The sequence below is a fragment of the Mauremys reevesii genome, linkage group 2 (genome assembly GCF_016161935.1).
Source record: "Mauremys reevesii isolate NIE-2019 linkage group 2, ASM1616193v1, whole genome shotgun sequence".
Classification (NCBI taxonomy): domain Eukaryota; kingdom Metazoa; phylum Chordata; order Testudines; family Geoemydidae; genus Mauremys; species Mauremys reevesii.
This window is the reverse complement of record NC_052624.1, coordinates 212084921-212104441: the sequence shown is the minus strand read 5'-3', so window position 1 is coordinate 212104441 and position 19521 is coordinate 212084921. Positions and strand designations below refer to the sequence as shown.

At 45.5% G+C, this 19521-nt stretch overlaps 1 long non-coding RNA gene across 1 annotated transcript in view; it reads right to left on the bottom strand.

The window, feature by feature from the left end:
• Positions 1-9798: 9798 nt before the first annotated feature.
• The window catches only part of LOC120399236, a 40160-nt gene continuing 30437 nt past the window's right edge, over positions 9799-19521 (bottom strand). Inside the window, exon 4 of the long non-coding RNA XR_005595044.1 lies at positions 9799-9968. This is a non-coding gene — a long non-coding RNA (uncharacterized LOC120399236). The remainder of the gene's footprint in view (positions 9969-19521) is intronic.

Genomic DNA, 19521 nt, shown 5'->3' with positions numbered 1-19521 from the left:
CAGTTCTGGAACCACTTGCAGCCCTCTGACACTCCCAGCTTCACTAAAAGGGGGGCTTCTTACTCTAGTTACTAGAGGTTAAAGAAATTAGGAGTGCAGGGAAGATCAAAACTCTCTCCCCCGGCCCCCCAACCGGAGGGAGAGTTTTCCCTTATCTCCCTGGCTTCAGTAAACATACCTCCTCTTCCTCAGTTGATGCAGCAAGAGCTTCCATTTCTGTTTCAATTTTTAACCACTGCTGCTCCATGCCACCAGGATTCAGATCTGAAGATTTCCACTGTGGAGAGGAGAGCCATGGAAAAAGTACCCTAGTAATACCCTAGTTTTGTATTACCTTTTTAGCTGAGTTCTCACTGGGGATTTATGCCCAGATGCAGAGCCATGGACTCAGAGAGCATGCACACCTATGGCTCTGAAGCAGGGATGGGTGGTGCCCCAGAGGCAGCTGACCCACACTTCCAGGTGGAAGTGCAATCACGTGCAGTGTTTCATGTACCACATGCTGGGTTAACATGAGAGGACTGTCTTGTAAATCTAAACTAGCTCTTTATTATTAGAACTATTTACAGAGATGCTCTAACTACAACTAGCATTCTTCTATTCTGCAACTCCTGCTCCTCCTTTCAAGCTCCACACAGATTGCTACATACATACATACAGGGTCTGAGCAAACCATACTGAAAACAATGGAAAGACTCCCATTAACTTAGAAGGCTCTTAGATAATGTCCACAGCGGTCTTTCTCTGCACACAAATATGAGAAATGTATTCCCTCTTTGACAGTCAGATAACAGTAATTGCTGTAATTATTTTCTTAAGCAGAAAATACCAATGGTGATGTAAAGCTTACTGAGTAATCTGTCATCAAATGCCTTGATTGTCCCAAAAGCTTTAAGTGTTCATGATTATTAACGTGCTGAGAAATCAGCAAGAAAAACCTGTCAAAAATGCAAAACAAACAGCAGCCACATGGCAGTGAAAGGTTAAAACACTTGGCAGAAAACTTCATGCATCATTTATTTAGTACAGATGGGATCGACAGAGGTACTTAGGCCCCTAAGTTGCATTTTTAGGCACCACTGCAATCCACAAAACTCCCACTCAGCAGCCGCATAAACCTGTAGGCTTAAACTAATGAAGCACCTAAGTTTTGCAGTAGAAGTTCCTTATGTACCTTGTTTCTGTCTCTGAGCATGTACATTGCAGCCTCCCTGTAGGCACCTACTGTGCCCCAGAGCAATTCACAAACTGAGGGAGAGAGAGAGATGTTGCACGTCTGCCAGGCATGCTCAGAGGTTACCTAACTCCACAAAAACATCCAGGAAGGAATAAAGGTTTCCCTTATAACCTTTAGCTTAGTGGTTAGGGTATTCAGCCAGGATGTGGGAGACCCTCAGTTCAAGTCCCAACTCTTACTCATAAGGAGAAGGGATTTGAGCGGGAATCTACCACTGCTCATGTGAGTGCCCGTATCACTGGGTTACAGAGTCATTCTCCGATGAAGTGAGCTGTAGCCCCCGAAAGCTTATGCTCAAATAAATTTGTTAGTCTCTAAGGTGCCACAAGTACACCTATTCTCTTCCTCTAGTCCTATTACTATCTAATTATTGAATTCAAGTAATACAGCTTCAACAGGAGAGAGTGAGGAAGAATAATCCATAGCCTATTGGCTAGGGCACACTTGAGAGGTGAATTCTGTTCAAATCTCTTCTCTCCCTCTGGAGGAGGGAGGACTTGAATCAGGGGCCTTACATATCCCAGGTGACTATCCTAACCCACTGGGTTCAAAGTTTTAAAGGAGTTTGTCCTACTCCCCCTGTCCCTGTTGTTTTGTGCTGAGTTAGGTGGCCTCTAGCAGGCCTTGCACATGACTTAGGCAGCTGAATGTCTATCTTCCCCTGGTTTGTGAATCACATGCAGCTATAGCCACCTCCTTGAAGCCTGGTCCTTTGCACCAAACACAGAGAGAGAACACAATCCCTCTCATTGACATGTCCCATTGGCTAACTTAGGTGGCTCCCTGTCTAGCATGTTGACATTGTTGATTGCATTCTACAGAACCTCTCTCTCCCCATGCATTGTATAGGGAGCCTAGGTGCCTACCTCATCTTTGTGGAACATACTGTTGTTCCTGTGATTTCCTAAGTGACTAAAAGTTAGGCATTGTGATACTCAGAGTGGTATCCTGTTGATAATCTCTTTTCCACTGAGGACATGGACACACACACACACACACACACACACACACTAGCTTGTTTCATAAGTACACCTAGAAGAGGGATAATTAAAAGGGAAGTGCTTTTGAGGAATTCCCTATTTGCCCATCATTAGTAGGTAAAGGTATTGTACCCTAAACACCACTTAACCACTTGGTTAAATGTATCCCTATAAGTAGAAATTGTGTTTATACAGCAGTTATCATAATTCACTATAAGGTTAAAATCACTTCCCTATCAGTTATTCCACTGAAGTGAATATTCCCAGTTAAGTGGAGAAGGTGCAACTTAGTTGAGATAATTGATGTCCCGTTTCTGCCAGTGGTGAAATTTGTCAGTGAACTTTCACCACGTTCTTTCCAGCTTTAATAGCATTTCAGAGACTAAGGATTTGTCTTCATTATGGGGGTAAGTTGACCTAAGTTACACTACTCCCGCGACCTTGCTTAGGTCAACTTACCCTGGTGTCCTCACTGTGCTGTGTCAATGGGGTACCCTCTCCGGTTGACTTCCCTTATTTTTCTTGGAGAGCTGGAGTACTGGGGTCGACTGGAGAGTGTTCTCGATCCCTGCTGCATTGACTGCAGCAGTGTCAATCTCCCCATAGTGAAGACCAGCCTTAAACAACGCTTCTTATCTTTGCAGTAGATGCTGAATTTAGTAAATATCGTGTTAACAGCCTATGTATAAAAATCCAGTCACTTTATCAATTGTAAATATGTAGTTACAATCATTTCAAAGTGTTCTTAATTTCCTTCTGCAAGAGAAATAAGACTATCTGCATAACCAGATCAATGTGAAATGAAAAAAGATAAACAACAGCTTGCAAAATAAATATCATGAAGCAATTCCGCAGCAAAGCTTCAGTAACTACTACATGGAGTGGGCTGCCCTTAATACAACAATTAATTAATTTTTCCAAATGAATTATGCAAGCCAATATTTTTTCTTCATTAATGTTTTGTTGGAGTCATTAAGTTTCATTAATGAATTACAAAGAAGCAATTGGAATTTTATTCTAGCTGATATGTGTTAATATACTTAACTTGAACTAAATGTGTTTCCAGTATGTAATCAAATTTGAATTGATCAAATCAATTTTCCACTCAATGTCCTTTTGGAGTTGCAGCTGTTTTAAATGAATGTCTCTTCTTGGAGAAAATTCAGAGAAAACCCAGAAGACTACATGGCTCTGGAACATACCATTGTAATTAAGAACCAATCTGTCTGATTTTTATTAGGAGAGCATCCCACTTCTAGCTACATTGTAAGTAGAACTAGTTAAAGTATTCCCTGTGAATAAGTTAGCTGATGAATTAAGCCCTTGTTTCTGTTTTTGAAAGGTTCATGATCTGTAGCTGAATTTTTTTGAATGTATTTATTATTCACACATATATGTCAGGTAGTTTAAGTGAACAAATTGTAATTTATGGGGTATTCATGACCTATTCACTATGACCCAGATCCACAAGAGGACTTGGGTGTTATGCCATTCACAGTGCCTAGAAAAACCACTAGCATCCACCAGGCCTGAGGTGTGAGCCCTGGCTCCCTATACGACTGGGGAGAGAGAGGTGTCCGAATAGTGCGGTCTACAAAAAGCCATCACACAAGACAATTGCCTCAGATAGCCAATGGGAGTTACTGACAAAGGAGTGTACCTAAGTCCCAGCCCTCTCTGAGACTTAGGCACATCCCTCTGCTTGGGACTCACAGCCATGAACCCTTTCCTACAGTTAGGCATGTAAGTCGTTTCTTGCAAGAAATGTTAGAGGAGGAGGAGGAGGAGCTGCCTCCCTTGCAACTTTTAGCCCAGAGGTTCAAGCATTTGTCCAAGTTTCGGAAGACCCAGTCCAGTTTCCCCTCTGCCTGGTGGAAAGAAATGATTTCAATATTTCTCTAACCACTGGGCTATGGGACATCCTTATAGGAGTCTCAGTCTCTTCTGTTGAAGCTGTTCCACTTTGGATAACTACTTAAATAGTCACTGGGCCAAAGAGAGAGAGTGAGAATGACTCGAGCCTGCTGGTGAGAGCACTCACGTGGGAGGACCAGTCTCACTGCTCTAATAGCTATTTATCCAAAGTGTAACAGCTTCAGAGGAAGAGAGGGAGAGAGACTCCTAACAGAATTTCCAATAGCCCAAAGGTCAGTAACCATATCCCAAGCAGTAGAAGACTCCATGTCAAATCCTTTCTCCCTGTATATGCAACCTATGCTACAGGAAAAAAATATAGGAATGTTTTCAGGAGTTTTAATTCAATATGCTGGGACTGTTTTTCAGATTCCTGTAAAGTTATATATTTAACTACTTATGAAATGGAGTTCAGAATCTAAAAAAAAAACCATTATGTATGAATCTTGGAGTTGTGAAGAGCAGGCTCATTTATGGACAATTTTTTATCATTCAATACTTTTGTATTGCGCTAATGGAGAGAGAAGCTTAATGTTATAGGGAGGCAGAGGAATTGAACCTGGGTCACCCATGTCCCGGGTGAGTGCTCTAGCCAGTGGACTAAAAGTTAGAAGGGAACTAACAGCACCTCCTTCTCTAGCTGAATTGTGAATGGGTCCTGATCCAGTAGGCATGCTCTGATGACACCTACTGGATCAAGCCCCAGAGGTGAAGGGAAGTCAATCTGCACCTGGTTTTAGAATTGTGTTGGGGCTTAGAGTGAGCCATTGTGTGCATGCCAAGAGGCAGACTTGGGTGCCTAGTGAAAGTTTAGGTGTCAAGAGAGTTTAGGCAGCAGGTGAGCCAGGGTTTTGTGGATTGCAGTGGCACCTAAATCTGGGATTTAATTACCAAAGTCCCTTTCTGGATCAGGGCCTATGATTATCCACTGTTCTTGGTATGGCTTTGCTCATTTATCTTAGTCACGTAGGTTTGTGCACATGGAAAACAAACACTTTAATAATTTTCTCATGTAAATATGGCCACTGTAAGAACAGTCAATTCCCAAACAATTGTGAGATTGGGTATGTGTTTAAACAAATTTTCACTCCGAAGCACTACTTATTAATACAAACAAAGTCAAATTGAATAGTCATTCTGAATCCAAACATTAACACTGTTTTTGCAGAATTTGGCCTTCTCTTATTATAACACCATATTAGGATGTCTGTGAACAAAAGGTGAAAATTGCCCCAGTGTTAAACACTTTCTGTAGAGTGGCAGTATTTCTTCATAGACTGAACATTGACCTCACAACCAGAAACCCCTGAATTCCAATGCCAGCTCTTCTACTGAAAAGAAAACTACAGTATATTGCACCACACGCTTGATTATCTGGCTAGCATGGGGGGCATGGATTTTATTTGGGTAATCGTGAGTTGATAATCAAGAGGGCAGGGACCGTTCAGCAGCAGGATGGCCTGCCCCCATGGCCAGGAGCTCAGATTCCTCCTGCTCATAGTCATGGCCAGAGGTCTCTGCTTAGCCCTGCTCACTCACTCCTGTGACAGCAGAGCTGCAGAGTGCTCCTGTGCTGACACAGGGCTGATGACATCCAATCCCTGCAGGCACAAGGTGCCAGTGGGAGGCCCAGGGCCCCACAAGAGGCAGCAGTAGCAAACACTTCAGAGCTGCCTACCACTTACTTTCCCAGGCCAGGGCATGGTCAAAATATATCCACTAGAGGTTAGAATGAAGAGTTCCTCAGTCCTAGGGAAAGGCTAATCCCTTCTCTAGGGCCTGAGGTAGCTGCCACTTGCAGACCTTTCCCCTGCAGCCAGGACTGTTGCTGCACCGTTATTCAGGGGATCTCTCAAGATAGGTCTTTTCTCCACTCGTGTTTGCCCCCTTTCTGAGCTGTCTGGCTCTTTTAAGCTCCTTCTTCAGCTGCAGGAGGCTCTGCAAGTGCAGCAGGGCCCAGAACTGCTCCTTATCCCCTTCTAGCCCTGCATGGGGTATATACTCCCCATAAAAGGGTTATACTATGTTGGAGTCTTGAATATTGTGTAAATAGTTTTACTTACAGAATTGCAAGATTTTCATTTTGGACAGTGTGTACCTTTTAATGTTAAGGAATAGATTCACAGATTCCAAAGCCAGCAAGAACCATTGTGATAATCTAGTCTTACTCCCCTATAACACAGGCCATAGAATTTCCCCAAAACTTCCAGTCTTGAATTAAAAACTGCCAGTGATGAAGAATGGTATGATGAGACTGCCTACCATGGCATGAAGCCGATCTGTGACTGCTAGTAGCAAATATCTGCAAAGGGCTGGTAATGGGACACTAGATGGGGAGGGTTCTGAGTTACTACAGAGAATTTTCCCAGGTGTTAGACTCCGAGCATGTGGACAAGACCCAGCAGCCAAACTGGTCACCATATTTGGGGTCAGGAAGGAATTTTTCCCTGGGTCAGAACAGCAGAGACCTTCAGAGTTTTTTGCCTTCCTCTGTAGCATGGGGCAGATCACTTACAGATTTAAACTTGTGTAAAGGGTGGATTCTCTGTAACTTGCAGTCTTTAAATCATGATTTGAGAACTTCAGTAACTCAGCCAGAGGTTAGGGGTCTATTTCAGGAGTGGGTGGGTGGCCTGCAATATTCAGGTTCAACTAGATGATCATGATGGTCCCTTCGGGCCTTGAAGTCTCTGGTCTTTCTAATTTTTTCCAGTAGTTAATATTCCTCATTGTTAAAAATTCATGCCTTATTTCCAATCTGTGTGTGCCTAGCTTCAGCTTCTAGACACTGGATCATGTTAGAACTTTCCCTGCTAGACTGAAGAGCCCATTATCAAACGTTTATTCTCCCTGTAGGTACTTAACAGAGTGTGATGAAATTATCCCTTAACATTCTATTGGTTAAGCTAAATAGATTGAGCTCCTTGAGTTTATCACTATAATGTGTTTTCAAATAGTTTAATCATTCACTGAGCTCTTCTCAGAACCCTCCCCAATTATTCAATATCCTTCTTGAACTGTGGACACCAGAACTGGACACAGTATTCCAGTGGAGGTTGCACCCGTGCCAGATACAGAAGTAAAATAACCTATTTTCTCTTACTTGAGATTCCTCTGTTTATGCATCCAAAGTTTGTGTTAGCCCTTTTGGCCACAGCATTGTAGTGGGTGCTCATGTTCAGCTGATTATCCACCATGACATGTATATCTTTTTAAATCAATGCTTCCCAGGATAAAGTCCTCCATCCTGTAAGTATGGCCGACAATTATTGTTCCTATATTATTTATACATTTAGCTCTATTAACATATGTTGTTTGCTTGTTCACAGATTACCAAGTGATCCAGATCATTCTGTAGCAGTGACCTGTCCTCATCATTATTTATCATTCCTCAATTTTTATGTCATCTGCAAACTTTGACAATGACGATTTTATGTTTTCTTTCAGGTCATTGATCAAAATGTTAAATAGTGCAGGGCCAAGGACCAAGCCCTGTGGGACCCCTCTAGAAACACACCTGTTTAATGATCATTCCCCATTTATGATTACATTTTAAGACCTATCAGTCAGCCATCTTTACCCATTTATTGTGTGCCATGTTAATTTTATATTTTTCTAGTTTTTAAATCAAAATCTCACATGATACTAAATCAAATGCCTTACAGAAATCTAAGTAAAGTACATGAACACTTATCTTTACCAACAAACTTGTTATCTCATCAAAAAAGATATCAAGTTAGTTTGTCAGGATCTGTTTTCTATAAACCCATGTTGATTGGCATTAATTATATTACCTTCCTTTAATTCTTTATTAATTGAATCTCCTATGAGCTGCTCCATTAGCTCGCCTAGGATCGATGTCAGACTGACAGACCTATAATTACCTGGAACATTCCATTTACCCCTTTAAATATTGACACGATATTAGCTTTCTTCCAGTCTTCCGGAACTTCCTCAGTGTTCAAAACTTATTGAAAATCAACATTAATGGTGCAGAGAGCTTCTGGGTGGTACTGGGGCTCACATGGTATAATTAGATTAAGAAGAGTAATTAGTGAGCAAAGAAAGGCAAAGTAATAGTGGGTTAAACACCCATTAAATTTGCTTCCTAAATTCCTTACTATTCCAAATTGACTGGTGTTCTGTATTTTTTTAAACACAAACTAGCAGTATTTATTTTTAATTAGTGCAAAATTGTACATGTGAATCTAAAATTATTCTTACTTAAATTGGGGAGATGAGGAGCATAGTTTAAGATACTTTGTAGATCGGCATGTCTGGAAAAATGGAAAAATCCAATCTTGGGTGATAAATGTTCTCTGAGGCCACACAGTACTAAACTAAAACCAACATTATTTGTGTCTATGGTTACCTAAAGTCCTGAAACTATGTTTTAGCAATGTACAGTCTTTTTTTTTTTAAAAAAACAACAATATAAAGATCTAGAAAATGTTTCAATCCACTAAGATCCACTAAGAATCATTTTAAAGTATATTAAGGATGTACACTCTTAGCTTTGACAATTAGTTCACATTAATCCCAGTAATTATACAGTTACTCCTGTATTGTGTTTACTGTTGTCTAGCATTTATAATCAAATTAATACACTATTGTAATAAAATATGTATTTGTTGATAATGGCACATTTAGTACAAAGTAATTATACCAGAACTTCATAATTTGTTATGATGTTAACAATCATTGCAAAGGAAAACTTGGCATTATAGAAAACATCCTTTGGCATAGAATTGTGGCTAGGAAAAATTGATTGTAGTATCTTACATCACCATCCAAGAATTCAGGTGTGAAATTGGCTCTGTCTTGCTGAAAAAGTGACATATAATGGGCATTGATTCGAGGCTAAATTGCCCATTTCTGAAGTTTGGCAGATCAGCAATCAGTGCAAAACTTGAGGAGAATCACTTCCCTGATGTCATCTGAATCCTGGAGGTGGCCATGGGCTGGGAGAGGTTAGAACACTGGTTTTGAGACCCCTAGATGGAAGATGATGCACTTTTGCCATGTAGTGAATAACCACATCGCTGGTTTGACATGCCAGCCATTCTCGTCCCCAGCCCCCTCCACACAAATAAATTTGTTGCCAAATTCAAAGGAAAAAAAGACGCCAAAACCTATTTTGTCCCTGGCTCAGTCAGTACCCAATTAACCAATTTTCCCTCCCCAATTAAAACAGGTCACTTTGTCTGCTATCGGGTGGGTAGCACCTCTTTGGGAGATGGCCAAGCTGTCTACATTCCCAGAACGAGTAGAAGGAACCCTCTGCATACAACCAGACAACTTGCAACTCAGCCCTTTTGCTAAAAGGTCATCTCAGGCAGCAGCTGAACTGCTTGCTTCCCACACACAGTCTTAGGTACCTTTTGTGGAAAGTCCTGCTCTTTCACTCACCCCAACCTGATGAGGTGTCAGTGAGTAAAAAGCCTGTTCTGCTGAGTTGCACTGCTGTAGTTTTGCAATGTTAGTGTCAGAGTGCTGAGGATTCCTTAAGTGCAAGTGCTCTCTCAGGCTCAGAACAAACATTAAAAAATAACTGCATCGGTGACTCCCAATGCTCCACCATTCTGTTGTTGCTACCAGAGGGAGAGGAATCTTACTTAGAGCCTGGGTAATATGTGAGCTCTGTAACTCCCCACAAAGTTTCTCTAACAGAGGCAAGTGTGGGTGGTAGCACTCTGCAGCTACTCTTATAACCCCCTTTTAAAGGAGTTCTCAAAAATGGAGAAACCCCACAAGAAAGTTAAGACAGATCCTGGCTGTATTAACTTTGCTGAATAGTAGCTGGTTTGTCATGTGTCTCTTCTCAAGTCACTGTGGGCCTGCAGATGTGGAAAAAAAGCATAGAATCAAAAGAAGTAACCAAACTGTACCATAGAATCTCAATGCTCAAATAATAAGAATATAGCAGTAGGGATATACTACCAACTGCCTAACCAGGATGGTGATAGTGGCTGTGAAATGCTCAGGGAGGTTAGGGTACGTCTACACTACAAGACTATTTTGAATCTACTTAACTCGAATTTGTGGAATCGACCTTATGAAGTCGAATTTGTGTATACACACTAAGGACACTAATTCGACTTTGTGAGTCCACACTAACGGGGCCAGCGTCGACTTTGGAAGCGTTGCACTGTGGAAAGCTATCCCACAGTTCCCGCAGTCCCCGCTGCCCATTGGAATGCTGGGTAGAGCCCCCAATGCCTGCTGGGGGAAAAAATGTGTCGAGGGTGGTTTTGGGTAACTGTTGTCATTGAACCGTCAATCACGCCCTCCCTCCCTGAAAGCGCCGGCGGGAAATCTGTTCGCGCCCTTCTCTGGTCGGTTACAGCGCGGACGCCACAGCACTGCGAGCATGGAGCCCGCTGCGATCATTGCTGCACTTATGGCCGTTGTCAACTCCTCGCACCTTATCGTCCACCTCTTCCACAGTCAGCTGCTGAGAAATCGGGCGAGGAGGCTCCGGCAGCGCGGTGAGGAGAGTGGCGCAGACCTCTCACAAAGCAGGGTACGCCACGCAGTGGAGATCATGGTGGCAATGGGTCAAGTTCATGGTGTGGAACGGCGATTCTGGGCCCGGGAAACAAGCACGGACTGGTGGGACCGCATAGTGCTGCAGGTCTGGGATGAATCACAGTGGCTGCGAAACTTCAGGATGCGTAAGGACACTTTCCTTGAACTCTGTGACTTGCTGTCCCCTGCTCTGAAGCGCCAGGACACCCGGATGCGAGCAGCCCTGACTGTGCAGAAGCGAGTGGCCATAGCCCTCTGGAAACTTGCAATGCCAGACAGCTACCGGTCAGTAGCGAACCACTTTGGCGTGGGCAAATCTACCGTAGGGCTTGCTGTGATTCAAGTAGCCCACGCAATCGTTGAGCAACTGCTCTCAAAGGTAGTGACTCTAGGAAACGTCCAGGTCGTCAGAGATGGCTTCGCCGCGATGGGATTCCCAAACTGCGGTGGGGCTATAGATGGGACTCACATCCCTATCCTGGGACCAGCCCACCAGGCCAGCCACTACATTAACCGAAAGGGCTACTTTTCTATGGTGCTGCAAGCACTGGTGGACCATAGGGGACGTTTTACCAACATCTACGTCGGGTGGCCGGGCAAGGTTCATGACGCGCGTGTGTTCAGGAACTCTGGTCTGTTTAGACGCCTCCAGGCAGGTAGTTTCTTCCCGGACCACAAAATAACTGTTGGGGATGTGCAGATGCCTACAGTGATCCTCGGGGACCCAGCCTACCCGCTAATGCCCTGGCTCATGAAGCCCTATACAGGCGCCTTGGACACTGAGAAGGAACTCTTCAACTACCGGCGGAGCAAGTGCAGAATGGTGGTGGAGTGTGCTTTCGGACGTCTCAAGGGGAGATGGCGGAGCTTACTCACTCGCTCGGACCTCAGCGAAAAAAATATCCCCGTTGTTATTGCAGCTTGCTGTGTGCTCCACAATCTCTGTGAGAGCAAGGGGGAGACCTTTATGGCGGGATGGGAGGTTGAGGCAAATCGCCTGGCTTCTGATTACGCTCAGCCAGATAGAAGATCCCAGCGGGAAGCGCTGTGCATCTGGGAGGCTTTGAAAGCTAGGTTCCTCGGAGAGCAGGGTAACCTATGACTGTCCACTTGATTTACAGAGAAGCTGAACCTGAGCCTGTTTCAGTGACTGTTGACTTCGATCTGCGGTTACATACCCCCCTCTCCAGGTTTCCCCCCTTCCAACACACATTTTAAAATAAAGTTAATGGAACACTGATTATTAACAAAGTTTTCTTTAATTATGAATTCCTGTTCTAGGGTTGAAACATGGATGCAGACTGTGGTGGGTACGGTGTGCACTGATGTACAGACCGCTTCTACACTAGAGGAATGACAGGCTCCTGCTCCTACAGCAGTCTCTGGTGGGAGGACGGTTGCGGGTGGGTGTGCAGGAAGGGGTGGGTTTGCAGGAAGGGGTGAGGGGTGCCGTCTTTGGGATGGAGTTTGGATGCAGGCTCTGGGCTGGGGGTTGGGGCTAGGAAGGGGTGAGGGGTGTGTGGGAAGGGTGAGTATGTGTCCGTGGATGAGGGCTCTTGCTGGGGCTCAGGGCATTGGAGAGGCTCGTGGCTAGGGTGGAAGGGCATGGTAAGGGCAGCCTGCCTTGCCATTTGTGGATGGCAGGCGCTAGGACCCTGGGGCAGCATAGACCTCACAGACTGACCCGGGGCAGCATACACCTCCCAGACTGACCCTGGTGCCCAGTGACTGCGGTCTGTGTGTGTCCTGCTGTTGATCCTGCCCCCAAGTCTGTACCCTGGTAATGGAGGCTGTCCTATGCAATTAAAAAACCCCTCCCCCCCCTTCACACAAAGTCTTCTGACAAGAAAAACGGGACGGAAACAGTGAACAACAACAAACTACTTTTAATACTCAACTACACAGTGGGGGGATGAAACTTGGATTTGGGACTGGGTGATCCAGGAAGGGAAGCACTTCTCAAAATTTATGGCATCAGAGCTGTGTGGTACATGAGCGCTCTGCTGGGGTGCAGTGACAGTTTTCACGGCCCCTAGCGCCCCTCCTTCTTGTTATTTTGGGTGAGGGGGGGACAGGACTTTGTGGCGGGGGATTGCGGTTGCAGATACAGTGCAGGGGGGCTCTCTCCTCCTGCCTGCGGTCCTGCAGAACATCTATAAGGCGCCGGTGCGTGTCCGTTTGCTCCCTCATTAGCCCAAGCAGCGTTTGAGTCGCCTGCTGGTCTTCCTGCCGCCACCTGTCCTCCCGTTCGATGTGTGAGCGCTGGTGCTGACATAGGGTCTCCCTCCACTGTCTCTGCTCGGCCGCCTCGGCTCTGGAGCAGGCCATCAGTTCCGAGAACATGTTGTCCCTAGTCTTTTTCTTTCGCCGCCTAATCTGCGCCAGCCTCTGTGAGGGGGATGGCGGGGCAGTTTGTGAAAGAGCCGCAGCTGTGTGATGGGAAAAAGGAAGTGATTTCCTTGAAAAGATACATGTTTGCGAACACTGAACACAGTCTACTCAGTTTCTGTGAACAAGACCATACAGGGCACCTAGTCTCACGAGCTCTCAGGACAAGTTCGAGATTTCGGAATACGCTTTCAGTGGCTGCGGTCTTGCACCGGAGATCGGACAAGCGGGGCGGTACAGCTGAATCCATTTATCAGCCAGGCCTGGTAAGCCCTACACTATAGGCTGCTTAACAGTTAATGGATAGCTGTGCCCTCCCGCAGAAGGCAATCTGGAAAGCATAAAGTCTGACCCCGCTCCAGCCCCTCGCGGCTGTGCCCGGGAAAGATCACTGTATGCTTTTCCTCTGCGGCCTCCAACACGTGGCTGTTAAACGAAGGTCTTTGCTATGCAAAGTAAAAGTCAAGCATTCACAATAGTAACAGTACACTAATTGCCCTACTTAGATGCAGCAGTCGCCGAACGACATTACCCTGAGGCAGGTCACTCGGAGAGAGAGAGAGAGGATGCTGCGAGAATCCCTGCACAGACCAGGACCGTATGCAGCCATGCTGGTCGAGGCAATGATTCAGCTTTACGTGAGGATGGCCTGGCGCGGAAGAGTGTGCTTCCACGGAGCACCAAATAAGGCACCTCTCCCCAGGAACCTCCTGCGGAGGCTTTTCGAGCACCTCCATGAGAGCTTCGTGGAAGTGTCCCAAGAGGATTTCTCTTCCATCCCTATATGTGTGGACCTTCTTTTTATATAGTTATATATGGAAAACTTTTTAGCTAGTTTTTATATAGTTTTTATTCCGTTTTTTAAAGAAATAAATGTTTCCATGTTTATAACACTTACCGACTGATCCTTCCCCTGATTCTGAGTCCATGTTAACGGCCGGGGAGGGTTGGTAGGGGATCTCTGTGAGGGTGATGAAGAGATCCTGGCTGTCGGGGAAAGCGGTATTGTAAGCGCTGTCGCCTGCGCCGTCCTCCACAAACCCTTCCTCATCTTCCCCATCGGCGAACATCGCCGAGGAACTGCCCGTCGACACTATGCCATCTTCAGAGTCCACGGTCACTGGTGGGGCAGTGGTGGCAGACCCACCTAGAATGGCATGCAGTGCCTCGTAGAAGCGGCATGTCTGGGGCTGGGCTCCGGAGCATCCGTTTACCGCTCTGACTTTTTGGTAGCCTTGTCTCAGGTCCTTGATTTTCACGCGGCACTGCGTTGTATCCCGGCTGTATCCTCTGAGTGCCATGGCTTTGGAGACCTTCTCGTAGGTCTTTGCATTCCGTTTGTTGGAGCGCAGCTCCGAAAGCACAGACTCATCGCCCCACACAGCGATCAGATCCAGGACTTCCCGGTCTGTCCATGCTGGGGACCTCTTTCTATTCTGGGATTGCATGGACTCCTCTGCTGGAGAGCTCTGCATCGTTGCAGGTGCTGCTGAGCTCGCCCCGATGTCCAACCAGGAATTGAGATTCAAACTGGCCAGACAGGAAAAGGAATTCAAATTTTCCCGGGTCGTTTCCTGTGTGGCTGGTCAGAGAATCCAAGCTTGGACTGCTGTCCAGAGCGTCAACAGAGTGGTGCACTGTGGGATAGCTCCCGGAGCTACTAAGTTCGATTTGCATCCACACCTAGCCTAATTCGAGATAGCCATGTCGAATTTAGCGCTACTCCCCTCGTCGGGGTGGAGTACCGAATTCGAACTAAAGGGCCCTCTAGGTCAAATTAAACGGCTTCCTGGTGTGGACGGTTGAGCGGTTAATTCGAATTAACGCTGCTAAATTCGATTTAAAGTCCTAGTGTAGACCAGGCCTTAGAGAGGCTATATGAATAAAAAAACCTCAATAATAATAATAATGGGGGATTTCAACTATCCTCATATTAACTGCATACACGTCACCTGAGGATGGGATGCAGAGATAAACTGTCTTGATACCTTAAATGACTACTTCTTAGAGCAGCTAATCTTAGAACCCACAAGAGGAAAGGCAATTCTTGATTTAGTCCTAAATGAAGTACAGGATCTGGTCCAAGAGGTGAATATAGCTGGAAGCTTGGTAATAGTGACCATAATGTAATTAAAGTTAACATCACTGTGATGGGGAAAACACTACAGCAGCCCAACATGGTAGCATTTAATTAAAAAACATTAATACACAAAAATGAGGAAGTTAGTTAAACAGAAATTAAAAGCTATAGTTCCAAAAGTGAAATCCAAAAGTGAAATCCCTGCAAGCTGCATGGAAACTTTTTAAAGACACCATAATAGATGCTCAACTTAAATGTATTGAAAAACATAGTAAGAGAACCAAAAAAGTGCCACCATGGCTAACCAACAAAGTAAAAGAAGCTGCGAGAGGCAAAAAGACATCCTTTAAAAAGTGGAAGTTAAATCCTACTGAGGAAAATAAAAAGGAGCATAAACTCTGGCAAGTGAAGTATAAAAATATAATTAGGAAGGCCAAAAAAGAATTTGAAGAACAGCTAGCCAAAGACTCAAAAAGTAATAGCAAATATTAAAAAAAAAAATTAAAAGCAGGAAGCCTGCTAAACAACCAATGGGGCCACTGGACAATTGAGATACTAAAGGAGCACTCAAGGACAATAAGGCCATTGCAGAGAAACTAAATAAATTCTTTGCATCAGTTTTCACCACTGAGGATGTGTGAGAGATACCTAAACCTGAGCCATTCTTTTTAGGTGACAAATCTGAGGAACTGCCCCAGATTGAGGTGTCATTAGAGGAGTTTTTGGAACAAATTGATAAACTAAACAGTAATAAGTCACCAGGACCAGACGGTATTCACCAAAGAGTTCTGAAGGAACTCAAATGTGAAATTGCAGAATTACTAACTGTGATTTTGTAACCTATCATTTAAATCAGCTTCTGTACCAAATGACCGGAGGATAGCTAATGTGACACCAATTTTTAAAAAGGCTCCAGGGGAGATTCTGGCAATTATAGGCCAGTAAGCTGGACTTCAGTCTGGGGCAAACTGGTTGAAAATAGTGAAGGACAAAATTGTCAGACACAAAGATGAACATAATTTGTTGAGGGAGAGTCAACATAGTTTTAGTAAAGGGAAAACATGGCTCACTAATCTACTAGAATTCTTTGAGGGTGTCAACAAGCACATGGACAAGGGGGATCCAGTGGATATAGTGCACAGGCGAGTGTCATCTTACGTGGGAGTTCTGTTCTGCAGTTAGCGCATAAAGCGAAAACAGCGTATAGTCAAAATTACATTGAGTTGAATGGCGGGCGGAATCGCCCGCACTACAAAAACAATATTTAAATTGTTATTTTTCTTTTTTTTTTTTGCCGACTGCAAAAAGCTGAAATCACGCATGTCAAATGCACGTAAGATGCGACAGACCTGTACTTAGCTTTTCAGAAAACAAGGTCCCTCACCAAAAGCTCTTAAGCAAAGTAAGCTGTCATGGGATAAGAGGGAAGGTCCTATCATAGATCAGTAACTGGTTAAAAGAAACAAAGAGTAGGAATAAATTATCAGTTTTCAGAATGAAGAGAGGTAAATAGTAGTGTGCCCCAGGGGCCTGTACTGGGACCAGTACTATTCAACATATTCCTAAATTATCTGGAAAAAGGGGTAAATAGTGGGGTGGCAAAATTTGCAGGTGATACAAAACTACTGATACAAACAAGATAATTAAGTCAAAGCAGACTGCGAAGAGCAAAAAAGGGATCTCTGAACACTGAGTGACTGGGTAACAAAATGGCGGATGAAACTCAATGTTGATAAATCCAAAGTATTGCACATTGGAAAACATAATCCCAACTATATATATAAAATGATGGGGTCTAAATTAGCTGTTACCACTCAAGAGAGAGATCTTGGAGTCATTGTGGATAGTTCTCTGAAATCATCCACTCAATGTGCAGTGGCAGTCAAAAAAGCAAACAGAATGCAGGGAATCATTAAGAAAGGGATAGATAATAAGACAGAAAATATCATATTGCCTCTATATAAATCCATGGTACAACCACATCTTGAATACTGTGTGCAAATATAGTCACCACATCTCAAAAAAGATACATTAGAATTGAAAAAGGTTCAGAAAAAGGTGACAAAAATTATTAGGAGTATGGAACAGCTTCTGTATGAGGAGAGATTAAAAAGACTGGGACTTTTCAGTTTGGAAAAGAGATGACTAAGAGGGGATATGATAGAGGTCTACAAAATCATGATCAGTGTGGAGAAAGTAAATAAGGAAGTGTTATTTACTCCTTCTCATAACACAGGTACTAGGAGTCACCAAATGAAATTAATAAGCAGCAGGTTTCAGTGATGAGCTGCCAAAATCTTAACAACGGGTTCCCTATAAAAAGTTCTGATTTAACAATGGGTTCCCTATAAAAAGTTCTGATTTAAGGGATGTGCGACAGCATGTATTTTTTGTACCAATAGGGTTACCATACGTCCATATTTTCCCAGGAGGTGATTAAGAACCGAAAAGCCTGACATGTCCAGGAAAATACAGATGTATTTTAACCCTACCTAAAGTTCTTTTTTAAAAAGATGGGGCTGAACTAGAAATGAGCTCCGTTTCACATGTGTGGGTGGTGATCAGGGACAGTCTCAATTTTTGGGTCTTTTTCTTATATAGGCTCCTATTACCCCTCACCCCCGTCCCGATTTTTCACACTTGCTGTCTGGTCACTCTAGGGTGTGCACATGTGTGGGTCCCAGCTGCTCCCTGCCCCCCCCCCATTAAAGCAGGTGTGCAGGGTTACTGCCCTGGGAACTGCAGGGCACCAGTGGATGTGGGGCTGGCTGGAGATAGGGGTGTGGGGCAGGGCTAGCTGGAGGCAGGGAGTGACACGGGCTGGCTGTGGGCAGGTGATGCAGACGGGCGGGCTGAGGGTGACTGTGGGCAGGGGGTGGCTGTGGGCAGAGGCTGGCTGCAGGCAGGGGGTGGCTGTGGCAGGGGCTGCAGGCAGAGGCTGGCTGTGGGCAGAGGGTGGCTGCGGGCAGAGGGTGGCTGCGGGCAGAGGGCGGCTGTGGCAGGGGCTGGCTGCGGGCAGGGGCTGGCTGTGGGTGGCTGGGGCAGGGGCTGGCTGTGGGCAGAGGGTGGCTGTGGGTGGCTGGGGGCAGGGGGTGGCTGGGGCTGGCTGCAGGCAGAGGCTGGCGGGGGCAGAGGGCGGCTGGGGGCAGGGAAGGCGGGGGAGGGGCGCAGACACTCACACGGGGTGGGGGGCTGGGAGCAGCAGGACGCAGCCGGGGACTCACGGGGCAGCAGCAGGAGCCCCAGGGCCAGAGGTCCAAAGAGCAGGAGCAGCAACAGGGCCAGGAGGCAGCTCATGGCTCTCGCAGCACAGCGCAGCGCCCCCCAGCGGCCGGGAGGAGGAATTACAGGCTTCCCAGGCAGAGCCCATCAAAGCTTCCCTCGCAGGGAAGCTAGTTAACAAGCGGTTCTAAAACCGCTTCTAAATTTAACAACGGGTTGGCGTGAACCGGTGCGAACCGGCTCCAGCTCACCCCTGGCAGGTTTAAAACAAACAAAAGGAAGCATTTCTTCACACAACACACAGTCAAACTGTGGAACTCTTTGCCAGAGGATATTGTGAAGGCCAAGACTATAACAGGGTTGAAAAAAGAACTAGATAAATTCATGGAGGATAGGTCTGTCAATGGCTATTAACCAGGATGGGCAGGGATGGTGTCCCTAGCATCTGTTTGCCAGAAGCTGAGAATGGGCGACAGGGAATGGACCACTTGATGATTACCTGTTCTGTTAATTCCCTCTGGGGCATTTGGAATTGGCCATTGTCGAAAGACAAGATACTGGGCTAGATGGACCTTTGGTCTGACCCTGTATGACCATTCTTATGCTCTTAAAGAGACTTTTGCCTTGGAAATGAAGTAATATTCAACACACTAACCTTTCCAGGGTGTACTTTCAGAGTCTAAATGCTAGCTGGAAAGTGAATGAAATGAGTTATAAAGGCTAAATCTGTTTGTGACTGGAAGGTGGGACATTAAAACATCATAAAACAGCCTACCCCCCCCCCCCGATGATTTCTATGAAAAATCATTTCCTTCTGCAACATGTAAGTCAACGTCTCAGTCATGTCTGAAGGCATTATATTCGCTTCATAACATAGTGGCCCAGATCCCCTAGAGATACAGATTCCAGGCCCTTTGTGCCATGTGTTCAGGGGCGGCTCTAGAGCCCAGCGGGGCAAGCACCCGCCTGGGGCGGCCGTTTCCCAGGGGGGCGGCAGGCTGGGCCGGTGGACCTGCCGCAGTCATGCCTGCGGGAGGTCTACCGGAGCCCCGGGACAACCGGACCTGCCGCAGGCATGACTGCGGACGGTTCGCTGGTCCCGCGGCTCGGCTGGACCTCCCGCAGGCATGACTGCGGCAGCTCAACCGGAGCCGCCGGACCAGCGAACCGCG